General features: G+C 32.9%; 1 protein-coding gene and 1 pseudogene across 1 annotated transcript in view; both read left to right on the top strand.

The window, feature by feature from the left end:
- Positions 1-1,865, top strand: part of LOC128235113 (neuronal acetylcholine receptor subunit alpha-6-like) — a 17,206-nt gene extending 15,341 nt beyond the window's left edge. The window contains exon 6 of the mRNA XM_052949849.1: positions 1-1,865. This exon is cut by the window's left edge and continues 851 nt beyond it. The gene's annotated coding sequence lies outside the window, so the exon portion shown is untranslated.
- Positions 1,866-9,090: 7,225 nt separating this feature from the next.
- LOC128235537 (uncharacterized) lies at positions 9,091-10,590 on the top strand (annotated as a pseudogene).
- The last annotated feature ends 1,910 nt before the right edge of the window (positions 10,591-12,500 follow it).

The raw sequence follows: 12,500 nt of genomic DNA, 5'->3' as shown, positions 1-12,500 counted from the left end.
TAAATACAAATGTATGTCATATTTATTTCTTTAAATCAGAAAGCCGCTTTTACCGTTGCTAGGGGAACTTCACTGTTTTACACTTTCTTTTAATGTCAAACAACATCTTCACTTACACACAAACTGCTATTTTCAGTCTTGATTTTTTTCAGTGTTTCAGTATTTTGTTTCTGCGTCCGAGGTATATGACTTTTAAAATTTATTTATAGCATTTTTTTTCATTTGTCATTTCAACTAGAATTTTGTAAAAAATCAATCTGGATAATACACAAGCAAAGGTCGAGACTTACTGTATTTCACAAGGATCGTGAGAGGACACGAGGGATTGAAATCGAATGTCCACATCTGAAGTCAGTTATCCCTTCATTTTTTAATTATAAGTGTTTTCGATGTGCGAAATGTCCTAAATGTATTGAAACGAAACATGTACAAAATCTCTGGGTAATAAAGTTAAATGGAACGAAGTGTCAAATTTCCATTTTCGTTTTTGTTCCGATTAGTTATGAACTATTTCATCGAGAATACGTTAATGACACACATTTAGCCTGTTGCAAGTCATTCACTTATGTTCGATTGAATGGTTGATGATGTTTGAATAAAGTAGTATAATTCTTCTTCCAGCAGTACTTTGAGTACTTTGATTATATAATTGACAAATCTAGTGTTTTGACAGTGATCATACCTTAATTACCCATATTAATGCATAGTTTTAAACCTATTATATGATATGTGAATAGTCTAACGTTTGTACAATGATCATATCATTTCCCATACGATTTCATAGTTTTATTGATTTAATGATTTAATACGGTGTTTTTGTTTCTGTAATGTTTTCAAGTTATTGCGGTCTCTAAAAAGTGCTATACTTTTAATTGAGCAAAGTTTGCTAGTTAGATAAATGGATCTTGAATACTAGTTTACGCCAATTCCTTAGGTATCATAACGTTTCATTGTCTGTTTTGATGGAATAACCAAAATATCTATTCATCAACAAATATTGATATTTGAAATTCTATGGCAACTATTAAGTTGTGTTTTTCTTGTGCATACAGTGTTTAAAAAATAAAACATATATCAAAGTGCAATATATTACCTACATTTAGCTGTTGTGATTGTATTTATATGTTTATGATTATATTTTAAACTGTAAATAGCCTGTTATCAAGATTCGGAATCTAAACCACCAGCTCCCAGTTCTGTATAATCATCAACTTCAAATTAATACTAGTGGCCGGTTCTTTATAAAATTAAGTGTAATAGTATGTAATTGTGTTTACGGACGAATGTTTAACATATAAACTTAAAGATGCACTCTTACTCCTAAATAGAATTACCACAATTAATATAATTGTTTTAATATACCAAAAAGGATGAATAAATGTCAAAAACAATGGTTCTTATTAGGGATACCGAGTTTAATTTGAAAGAAAGGTGCAGAAAGCAAGGTATTTCAAGCATATGGAATTAAAGTAGATCAGAGCAAAATCTTTTAGCATTCACCAATTATTTAATAATTTTTTTTGCGTTTTCAGCTAGTATTGACATGGTCATAATCTTGTTATTAGTAATTAATAATTTCCAAAAGTGCATTATTTGGTAAGTAGTTTAAGGTTTATCACTCAAAATATGTGCTTGTTGTATATGTGTATATGTGCTGTATTGATTTTAAATAAGAGCGTCAATTTAATATTAAACACGTTATGAGTGTAATAGCATAGTAGTTACAAATGTTTCATTCTTTGTAGTGAATGTTGTTAAATGTAAATTAGTCACCAAAATATTAAAAAAAAACTGCTTTATCTTATCTTATGTCAAGCTTTTAATTTTCGCACACATATAAACGAATAAAATATTACTCAAGCGTATGTACTTTGTCGCTTGTTATACAGGGATATAGTTGCTATTGCGAGATAATCGTTGTGCCTACAGCCAACAGGAAGTAGTTACTTCCATAATACATCAATCACCCGAACTCCATGGAAACATGGACCTGATTTGAATGTTGGCCCCATCCATTGGATTACTTGTTACTTTTGGACAACTATTTTAAAGAACTTTATTCACACACGTTATCTTAACGAGGATTTGCATCTAAATGCAGCAATAACTAGGTCTTATTTCGAAACAAATATGTATTTCAGTACTGAAACGACGTTAGACCTTAATTCAACGTAAATTGGCATAATAAACTTTGAGCGAGCGGGCAAACTAAGCATTAATATTAATACACTACTCATTGTTTTAAAGCATAGGCGGGCAAAGTCATTTTTTCTACACAATCGATCATAATAGCTATCATCAACAAAATCAGCATCATCAACAACAATAACAACAACAACACGTCATCAACAACAAACAATTACAGCAACAACATCATCAACAATTTCAACAACAATAACACAAAACAACAATATTGAGGCTCTTCAGGAATGTCCTAATTGTTAAACCTCTGAGTGTTCTCCGAAATGTATGTGTTTTGGGTTATGCACAAAAATATAAATGGAAACGTAGGTACATATTGGGCTTCAAAATCTCGTTTTAGTTTCATAAGCCGGTAAATTAAATTGATTAACTTTTGCCATTGTTGTAGAAGACTTACCTGCCAAGAGTCTTTTACCAGACTGAACAAGTTGTTAAGATTGTTTGAAGCATTGTAAAATAAATATATAAATATTTAAATAGATCATCATTATTTAATACTATGTTGTGCATTTTTGCATACGTACTGAAAAAACATAGTTCATCTAAACAACTCCCTGTTAAAACGTTCAGCATAGACAAAAACATATGAAGCTCAGTTTTCATTACGAGAATAAATGGTCATTGTAACAGGTCTTAAGCAGACTCCATACTTTACCTAGTGTCACCATATGTCACTTTCTGGTTTCTAAAAACACATTTATCTCAATATATTGGGACTTTCTTAAAGACATATTTAAACGAGAACATAGAAAATCGAATTTGAATTTGGCTTAGCAAAATATAAAAAATTAATGTATTAATTGTTACTAATACTTTTTAACAAATTCAGCGTACTCTTTTGCCCCTGCTAAAGGACGTGCACCAGGGTCGTCCCAAGTTTGTCGTGATTAATCATAAACATCGTTTTGCTTACAACTTAACCATGAACTATTTCGGTATTGGAGTCTCATGTTTCTTCAATACACAAAACTATCCAAACATCAATGCCAGCATTACCAATAAAACACATAAGACACAATGTTAAACTTCCAATGTGCATGTACATGGGTAAACTCTTAAAGCTGAGAACAAACAGGAATTGGCAAGGACAAGGACTTTTTGAGGGCAAAGTAATCTTGAAAAGTATTTGCAATAGTTTATGGAATGTCGAAAAACAATGTTGTTCGACGCTAAGATATTTGCTCTATTACGTGCTCATGAATCACCGCAATTGAAATCTAAATTTAACTCTAAGATTAATTCATGAAATGCTGTCTGCTAGTCAATCCGCAATTAGCAATATAATACTGCATAAAGAGTCATATTATTATGACTTAGCTTAGTCCTCTGTTCCATACTTGAGATCAATTTGTTTGATCGCTTTTCGTCAAAAGGCTCCATATTAATATTTACCTAGCACGAATAATTGCCAAGGTTTTATTCTCAAGTATACATATGTTTTTGCTTCAAAACGCCACGGTACTTGTGAAGTCAAAATTGATCTGATTTACCATTGTTCTTTGTTTAATGCATTTGATCAATGATTTCGATTGCGTTGTATTGACAATATCAAAATTGACCTGTACTTATGAATAATTGGAAAATTTAAATCCACTTTCTAATATGAACTTACTATAAATCATTTCAATTTCTTTCATGATAAGAGTTGATATATAGTTATGCCATACATGTCTGGTATAAAATAACTGTTGTATATATTCAACCCAGGTACTGGTTGCCCAAACAAATATAGAAAGCTTGAACACGTGTAAACTAAATTCTACATATTGTTAAAGGTTTTATTTAGTTATCCAAACGCATGGTACATTTTGATTTTTATGTTAATGTGAAATTCTCCACACAAAACGTTTTAGCAGACGACGTCACAAAAAACTTTATCAGTATTTTTGTAATGTATTTCAATGTGCTGATTAAGACTTATATATGTATTCCCAAGTCGGTCATGAGACTTAACCATCTGTGCTATACGTGCAGGATCATCGGCAACATGTTACTGTGTAAGAAAGCCGTAGTTCGTTGCATTGACACCATAGTCAATACAATACCGAAATTGTGAATGACCACTCCAATAGTAACCGTTGGATTGACATACACGTTTCTTTGTGGTGTCATGAAAAGGTAATAATTATGCAATGGGGTTATTGAATGAAACGCGATATGTCGTTATGAGTGATTGAATAATGGTTCCACTATTACTAGCAGAAGTAATTTGTTTTAAATTTGATAAAATGTTGTGATAGTTCTGCGTAGCAAATATCAAACGCACACGGTATATACTTAATACATTAGCGACTTATTAAATGATCTTTGGAGGGTCCAAATCAGAACACTGATATTTGACACACCCAATCATAACAAAAAATAAAGCTTTAAATCTGCAAGATTCAAAATACCACAAGCTTCAGGTATTACAAACTATGTATAGATCTGACCATGCGTGTAATTTTCAGTCTGCTGGTTTGCACTATTAATTCATTTGCAATACACAATAAACTCTTCAGTCTCAACAACCCTATTGCTACTCGGTGTGAACTATACACTATCAGATGCCTTAGATTATAAAACTTTGAATGCTGAGATTTATTTAACCTTTATGTTAACAGAACAGCAATGACCAAAGGGGGTTGTCACGGTACCAGGACCCTTTATTAGGGTCAGTTGTGACCAAAACTAGGTCCAGACCCAAAAACATTATGACCATCCTTATATATAGACAAGAGTTCCAACTCCAAAAATGCCTGTTTTCCACATGACTTTAATTAGGGCTACTTTTTAAAGAACACATTACGATAAATTAATGAAACTAATCATTATAACATAGCCAACAAATGTCTCTACCAAACAACATTTACCTTAAAAACATTTGTTCTTGCATATTTCCACAATCGTCACACAACTTTGGAAATATAGTCCAGTTTTGGTTAGTCCATCGAGAAGTCGCAACACCATTTTTCGTCACTAAATCAGTACTTGGCGCTAGTATCCGGGTAAATTATCGATGCGATTCGTTAAAACTATACATATATTGTTAATCGCGTGTATGATTACCCGGAATTGATTCGACAGACAATCATGAATCTCTTTTTTTCTTTCACTTTCTATCTTTTCTCCGAGAACGGCCATTTGCTTGTCACGTGACTGAGGATAGAAGCATTATACTACGAGAGATCTGATTGGCCGATGCATCTTATGCTGGTGGACCCGGTTTATCGTCATCGGTAAGTAATAAAGCTGGGTAAAAGTAGAATGTAAACACTGTGTTTTGCGCGGAAATTTAAAAATCTATTCATATTTTAATTCCTTCGCAATTTCTTCGTTGTTTTCTCAAAGGAAAATGAGCGTCAATTGGTAATAGTTATATCTATAAAATACGTACATGCATCTTGTTTTATCAATTAATGCGCCTTAAGCTTATTTTCTTTAATCCAAAGGTGGTTGTGTTGTAGTTACGGCAGTAAAATAAAAGCAAGGAATGTGTGGCACATGTTGATCCTATTTTGTCTTTTACAGTTATTAGTTATATAACCTTGCTTTATTTCATAAAATATCAGGTTTTGCTGAGATATTATATATAAAAAAAAAACATACTCATTTGCAGAGTTTGCAGAACCATGACACTCCCCTTTTTATGTTTTTATTTTCCAAATTTTTGCACTTTTTAACCCTGCACACTTTCTGTGATACAAGTTGTTACAAGAATTACATTGTATCCATTCATCTTCTTTATCAATAAAACACAAGTGACATAGGTCAGTGGTATCTTCAGTGTCTGATGAGGATCCAGGTTGAATTCCTTCAATATTGAATACTTGTGAAGAGGGCCCAGGCTGAGGTTCTTGAGACATGCTGGCCTGAGGCTCCACGGATGGGCCTGGTTCAGCCGCAATGGTATCTGATGAATCAGTCTCTTTGGAAACTTTATGCATTAGGGAATTTTTGGTGGCATTTTTACGTTTATTTGATGACGATTCACCAGCAGTTTGCTTTTGCTTCGTCATCTTAATCTGCTTACGATGAGCCATAGTTTTTTCCACCCTATATGCAGACTTAATGTCTTTCCGAAACTGAGACAGAAGCTCCTTAAGGTATTTTTCAACAATTTCATGATAGATACTGCAAACTTTCGAAGACATCCACACCATTTTTTCCATCACACTACTAAGATCTGAATTTTCATCAAACTCTTCTATGGGCTGTTCAGAACAACTGGTGACAACAATATTAGCAAACTGTTCATACAAAGGTTGTTCATTTATAATACATTCTAAACACTTCTTATATATTTCCTTTCCATATTTCATAAGATTTTCATGAACCAGGAGTACCAGACTCTTTTCAGTGAGACAAACAAAGAATTTAAATAGTCTGTCAGTAACATTTGTTAAGCCCCTTGATACATACTGCTTCCTTTCAATATCTAGTAATGAATCTGGCTCATCTTCCCTGAGGATGTTAAGAATGTAATTTACACATTTGGCTTCAATATACATGTCCTGACCTAGCTTACTGGTAGAACATAAATTACTTTTTTGAATGTTTACATATTTTTTTCTGAGAGATGCCAAACAATAGCCTGCAACATTCCGTACACGAGCTCTGGATGCGTGTGTCATATGTCTTTTTGTAATGAAACTACTGCTAATTTTCAACAAATCAACATTTTGTTTTAAATAAAACAACCTTACAGCTTCTATTAAGTTATAGCAAACTATCGTGTGATTATCTGTGAAATCCTCTCCATAACATAACATAAAAGTACCAAACGATAGAAACTGACAATATTCTTTTCCGGAATTCCAGTGGACATAGACTTGTTGCCTGTTAACTTTGTGATGTAACTAGCCAATTTCAGAAACAGTTTTTTGGCAAATGTAATAAGTCTATGACGATCAACTTCATTAATAATTATATTTATACAAACATTGTGCTTCAGTTACTTCTTTTTTGTAAATCATAGTTTGCATAACACCGTCAATATCAAACCCTTCTGAAATATCAAATTCAACAGATTCAGCTTCATCAGATTTTATTGTGGCTATAACTGTGTTAAATTCTTCATCAAAATCGTCATCACTATTCTCACAGTGAATTTTTGTGCAGATCTGTCATGAACTTGTACAACACTGAGTGGTGCAGTATCTTCAGATTGACAACCAGGTGATAATCTGTAACAAGAGCAAAATAATAATTTGCCTTCATCTATGCAGTGTTGCAAATGTTTCAATACTCCATGCATAATACTGTATATTGTCTGTTAAAAGCCCCAACAACATAGGATTTGATCAATGTTGACCAAAAAAAAATACATGGTTTATCTGAAAATGACAAAACAGTTTTATTTAGAGTGTTTTGAGCTGATGAGGATGCAAAACCATACAAAAATCAGTTTAAGTAGCTATTTTTTTTTTAAATGTTTCATTACTAAAACAGGGTGCAAATCTTAAGAGCTGTTGTTTGCAACAAGAGGGCATGAAACAGAGGCTATACAGTACATTTCAAATAAATTGAGCCGCGCCATTTATATAAAGGGTTCAGTTTCTTATTCACTGTACATGTACCTTATAATCTCATTAATATACCTACAAATTAATCAAATGACCTTTTCCAATCTGTGTCCAAAGCTCAACAGCATGTGCACTTAATTTGTGAATGATTTTGTTTAATACCGTAGTAAATAAATAAAAACTTTCATATATCAGAGTTTATAAACGTTTGAAAGCAAACAGGTCAAGCCTTCTATTTTGATCTTGAGGCATCTTAGAGTGTCTAATTGATTAGATTATGAGGTACAATTTTGTATTTCATATTGGTGCATTAAAGCTGCACTCTCACAGATTGACCATTTTAACAACGTTTTGTATTGGAAAGAGCAATTATTTGCGTAAATATCTGGAACCCAATGATATAAGTTTGCTGACGAAATAATCAGATCTTAGATTTTTATATTTCAGTTCAAAAATTTATGTGTAATGGCTTAAACCGTTACTAACGGTTTAAGAAAAATGCATAAAACATAATTTTTTGAACTTAAATATAAAATTCTGCGATCTGATTTTTTGTCCGCAGTCTTATATAATTGGTATCCATGCAAAAATGGCTCGTTCAAAGACAAAAAATAAAAAAAGTTGTCAAAACGTTCAATCTGAGATAGTGCAGCTTTAAAACCACTTAAAACAACCATGTTAAAGTCTGGCTTTCTTAATTAACAGGTTAATTTCACGTTTTCTCTATGAAAAGAACAGTGAAGTTGAAGTCAAGTTTTTGTATGAAAACTTCAAATTTGAGCTGACAGAGTCTGGCGGCACCCAGCGTCTCCCTGGAATGAGAGTGTTTTTGGACAATCTGAACACAGTATATCCAGAAACAAAACGTGTTAGAAAACGTGGAAATGGAAAGTGGCTTACATTGTACAGGGGTATAGCTTTAGAACTCTTACAGCCTATACACAACACTTCACAGTTTAAGGATATACCAAGCTATCTGCCCCAGACATTTACAGTTAACCGTGTAACTGGTGCAATAGAATGCTCTACAGAAAGTGGTTGTTTATCTAATGGAAATGCTGTAACAAAAAGGGTAAAATTTTATGACAATGAATCTTGGGACCTGGCTGTTTTTGTAAATAATGTTAACTTAAGTACTGTGCAAGTTAAAAACACATTCACGTTTGATGAATTCAGTGAACGTAACATCTGCTCTATTGTGCAAAAATTACATATTTGTGGTGGCCTCGTATTCAGTAAACCAGTCATTATGAGTAGATTTCACACTCTTGAACAATTCCAGAAAAACAACGCAGCAGCCCCTGTAAAGACACTACGCTCTATTTCCTGCAATGGAGTTGCACCTTTTGCAGCACATAGTAATACATGTTAAATATGCAGAACTATGACATTCTCATCTCCTGATAAGGAAAATAGAAATCCATCTGCTGATGACAAAGATGATGACAACATAGTCCGCATCAAACCTCTACTGAAACATGCCAACCCTGAACTGGTCAGTTTGTTCGTAGAACAAACCAAAAATGTTTCTTGTGACCCTCGAGGGAGAAGATGATCAATATCATTTATTGGTACATGCCTCCAACTTTATAACTGAAGCCCTCATAGTTATGAAATAGTAGTTTCTTCAAAAATTTTAGTACTTCCATCAGCTTCAACTTTGATAATGTATAAAAATAGACTTAAACAGGAACCTGGTTTTGATCAGTCAATGTTTGAGTGGATGTTACAGGAGGCTGAAAGAAGTAATTTACCAGATGAAGGGATGACTGGAGGGCTGATTTTTTGATGAGATGTCAATCCAAAATGACCTACAGATCAGTAAATATGGTGATGTAGTCGAGTTAGTAGGCTTCACGGATCTCGGTGAAGAATGGGACATGTGCAACACACTTCAAAAAGGGACTGGTGGCAGAAAATTGGGCACACATGTTCTACAGCTGCTGTTCTTAGGTATCACAGGCTTCAGATTCCCATTCGCACACTTTATTACAGACAATATACAAGCATCAGAATTGTATGGACTATTTTGGAAATCTGTTCAATATTTAAAGACATTTGGTTTTAAAGTGTTATAAACATGTATGGACGGTGCAGTGTGCAATCGTTCATTTATGCATCTCTGTGTTGGTGAAAATTCATATTTGAATTATAAGTTTTTTTCACCTAATCCAACTTCATCACAGGATGTAATTTTAACAATGGATGTTTCTCATGTTTTAAAAAAAATCCGTAATAATATTATGAAAAGTGGTCTAACAGCAAAATCTACCAGACATTTAACTTTACCAGATGGTTATAATATTCAGTGGCAGATGTTCATGGAAATTACAATTACATAGAAAACTGACAAATGAACATATATTTCCAGAACCACAGCTAAAAATGAGAAACCACCTAGCAGAAGAAGTTTTAAATAATGAAATGTTGAATTTAATAAAACAATATAAGAATTCTCTAGGTGAAAAAGGTTAAACAAACACTTAACGGTGCTGTGCAGCTCCTTGAAAATACATCAAAAATTGTTTCAATTTTCCGTGACATGAGACAAATAGTAACTTTAGATGATCCTAGGCTGAATACACTGCATGCAGTTAGTGAATGGTTTTTAGAATGGGAAAAATTTGCGCATGAACAGAAGTCCAACACTAAGAAACCAAATCTGAAAATGCTTATGTCACTAGAATGCCATGAAGACATTCAAGCTTGCATTCAGGGATTCATTTTATTGTGCAAGTTTGTTTTAAAAATGTCATCCACAATTCATGTCACACTAGGATTAATCAATTCGGATGTAATAGAAAATGTGTTCTACCAGCAAAGGTTCACTTATAATGGAGCAAACACAAATCCCAATGCACTTCAATACAGGAAACTACTATAAAAACTACATATTTATAAATCAGTTTACTTATCGTTCTCATACTTATATTGTTATGAAAATAAAACAATTTTAAAATTGAAAACAAATCAAAATGTGCAGTAATATACAGAAATACATTAAGGCGAGGTGGAGGGGATATCGAAAACCAAAATAGACCTGTAGTAACAACATTTAATTACAATGAAAGCTAAAAATGAATAAACTGCGTTGTTTAGTTTGGGTATTTTATACCGATAAAATCATAATGTATTCATATCAAATGTTCACCAGCTTTAATCTTAAAAGATAGAGTATTACGAATAATTTTATTCAAACATTTTGCATTTTAATCAATATGTTATGCAAAAGAATAAGACATCGCTACGGATGTTTACTGGATGTTTGAAAGCGATTTTCAATTAATGGTTTTTAAGTACATGTGCAAACTCCATAACACAGTATAAAATAATGATGATCTATTTAGTTAATAACTCGATTAGTCTGGTAAAAGACTCTTGGCAGGTTAGTCTTTTACAACAACGGCAAAAGTTAATCAATTTATTTTACCGGCTTATGAAACTTAAACGAGTTTTTGAAGCCCAAAACACACCGACGTTTCTATTTATAATTTTGTGCATAAACCAAAGTACATACATTCCAAAACACTCACTTGAAGTCGAATATTTTTATGTTAATTGGTAATACATGTTTATTGTCGAAAATAACTTGACAAAATAAAAATGGTATAAGTAAACTGATATCCCGCGCCGACTCAAAGAAATTTAAAATGATTTTGACTTGTTTTTGTTTTCGAAAAGTTTACCATTACTACTTCAAATGGGGAAGTAATTGAGCTCAGAGTATTTAATATTTAGATATTGGAAATTCATAATTAAAGACATTTATTTTTTATTTCAGGTAAAAGCTCTTAGGCCACCGTTGCCGTTACGCTAATGACGATTACCCTGAAATATGATTTACGATGTAATAGATGACTGCTGTTGCGTTTTGCAATCGTCAATGATGTATAGTATGTTGCCACCGTTGCCGTTACGCTAATGACGATAACCCTGAAATATGATTTACGATTGTAATAGATGACTGCTGTTGCGTTTTGCAATCGTCACTGATGTATAGTATGTTGTTGTGGTTTTGCTGATACTTTTGTTTTTTTGTCGTTTTTTTTTTTTTTTTTTTTATTGTTGTTGAAGTGGTTGATGTTGTTTTTGTTAATATTGTTGAAGTTGTTAATGTTGTTGTTGCTGTAATTGTTTGTTGTTGTTGTTGATGTCGTGTTGTTGTTGTTATAGTTGTTGATGATCCGGATGTTGCTGATGATAGCTATTAATATGATCAATTGTGTAGAAAAATGACTTAGGCCGCTTATGCTTTAAAACGATGAGTAGTGTATCAATATTCATGATTAGTTCGCCCGCTCGCTCAAAGTTTATTATGCCAATTTCCGTTGAACAGAAGACTAGAAATAAGGTCTAAAGTCGTTCCAGTAATGAAATGCTTATTTGTTTCGAAAGAGGACCTAGTTATTGCTGCATTTAGATGTATACCATCGTTGAGATAACGTGTGTGAATAATGTTCTTTAAAATAGTTGTCCAAAAGTAACAAGTAATCCAATGGATTCAACTCAGGTCCATGTTTTCATGGAGTTCGGGTGATTGAGGTATTATGGAATTAACTACTTCCAGTTGGCTGTAGGCTAGACGATTATCTCGCAATAGCAACTATATCCCTGTACAGCAAACGACGAAGTACATACGCTTGAGTAATATTTATTCGTTTACATGTGTGCTAAAATTGAAAGCTTGACCTATGATTAGACAAAGCAGTTCATTATTATTTTGGTGACAAACTTACATTTAACAACATTCACTACAAAGAATAAAACATAACGTAACTGCTATGATATTACACT

This window comes from Mya arenaria, chromosome 5 (assembly GCF_026914265.1).
Source record: "Mya arenaria isolate MELC-2E11 chromosome 5, ASM2691426v1".
NCBI classification, from domain to species: Eukaryota; Metazoa; Mollusca; class Bivalvia; order Myida; family Myidae; genus Mya; species Mya arenaria.
Note: the sequence above shows the minus strand (reverse complement) of the source record. Positions and strands in the feature narration are given on the sequence as shown.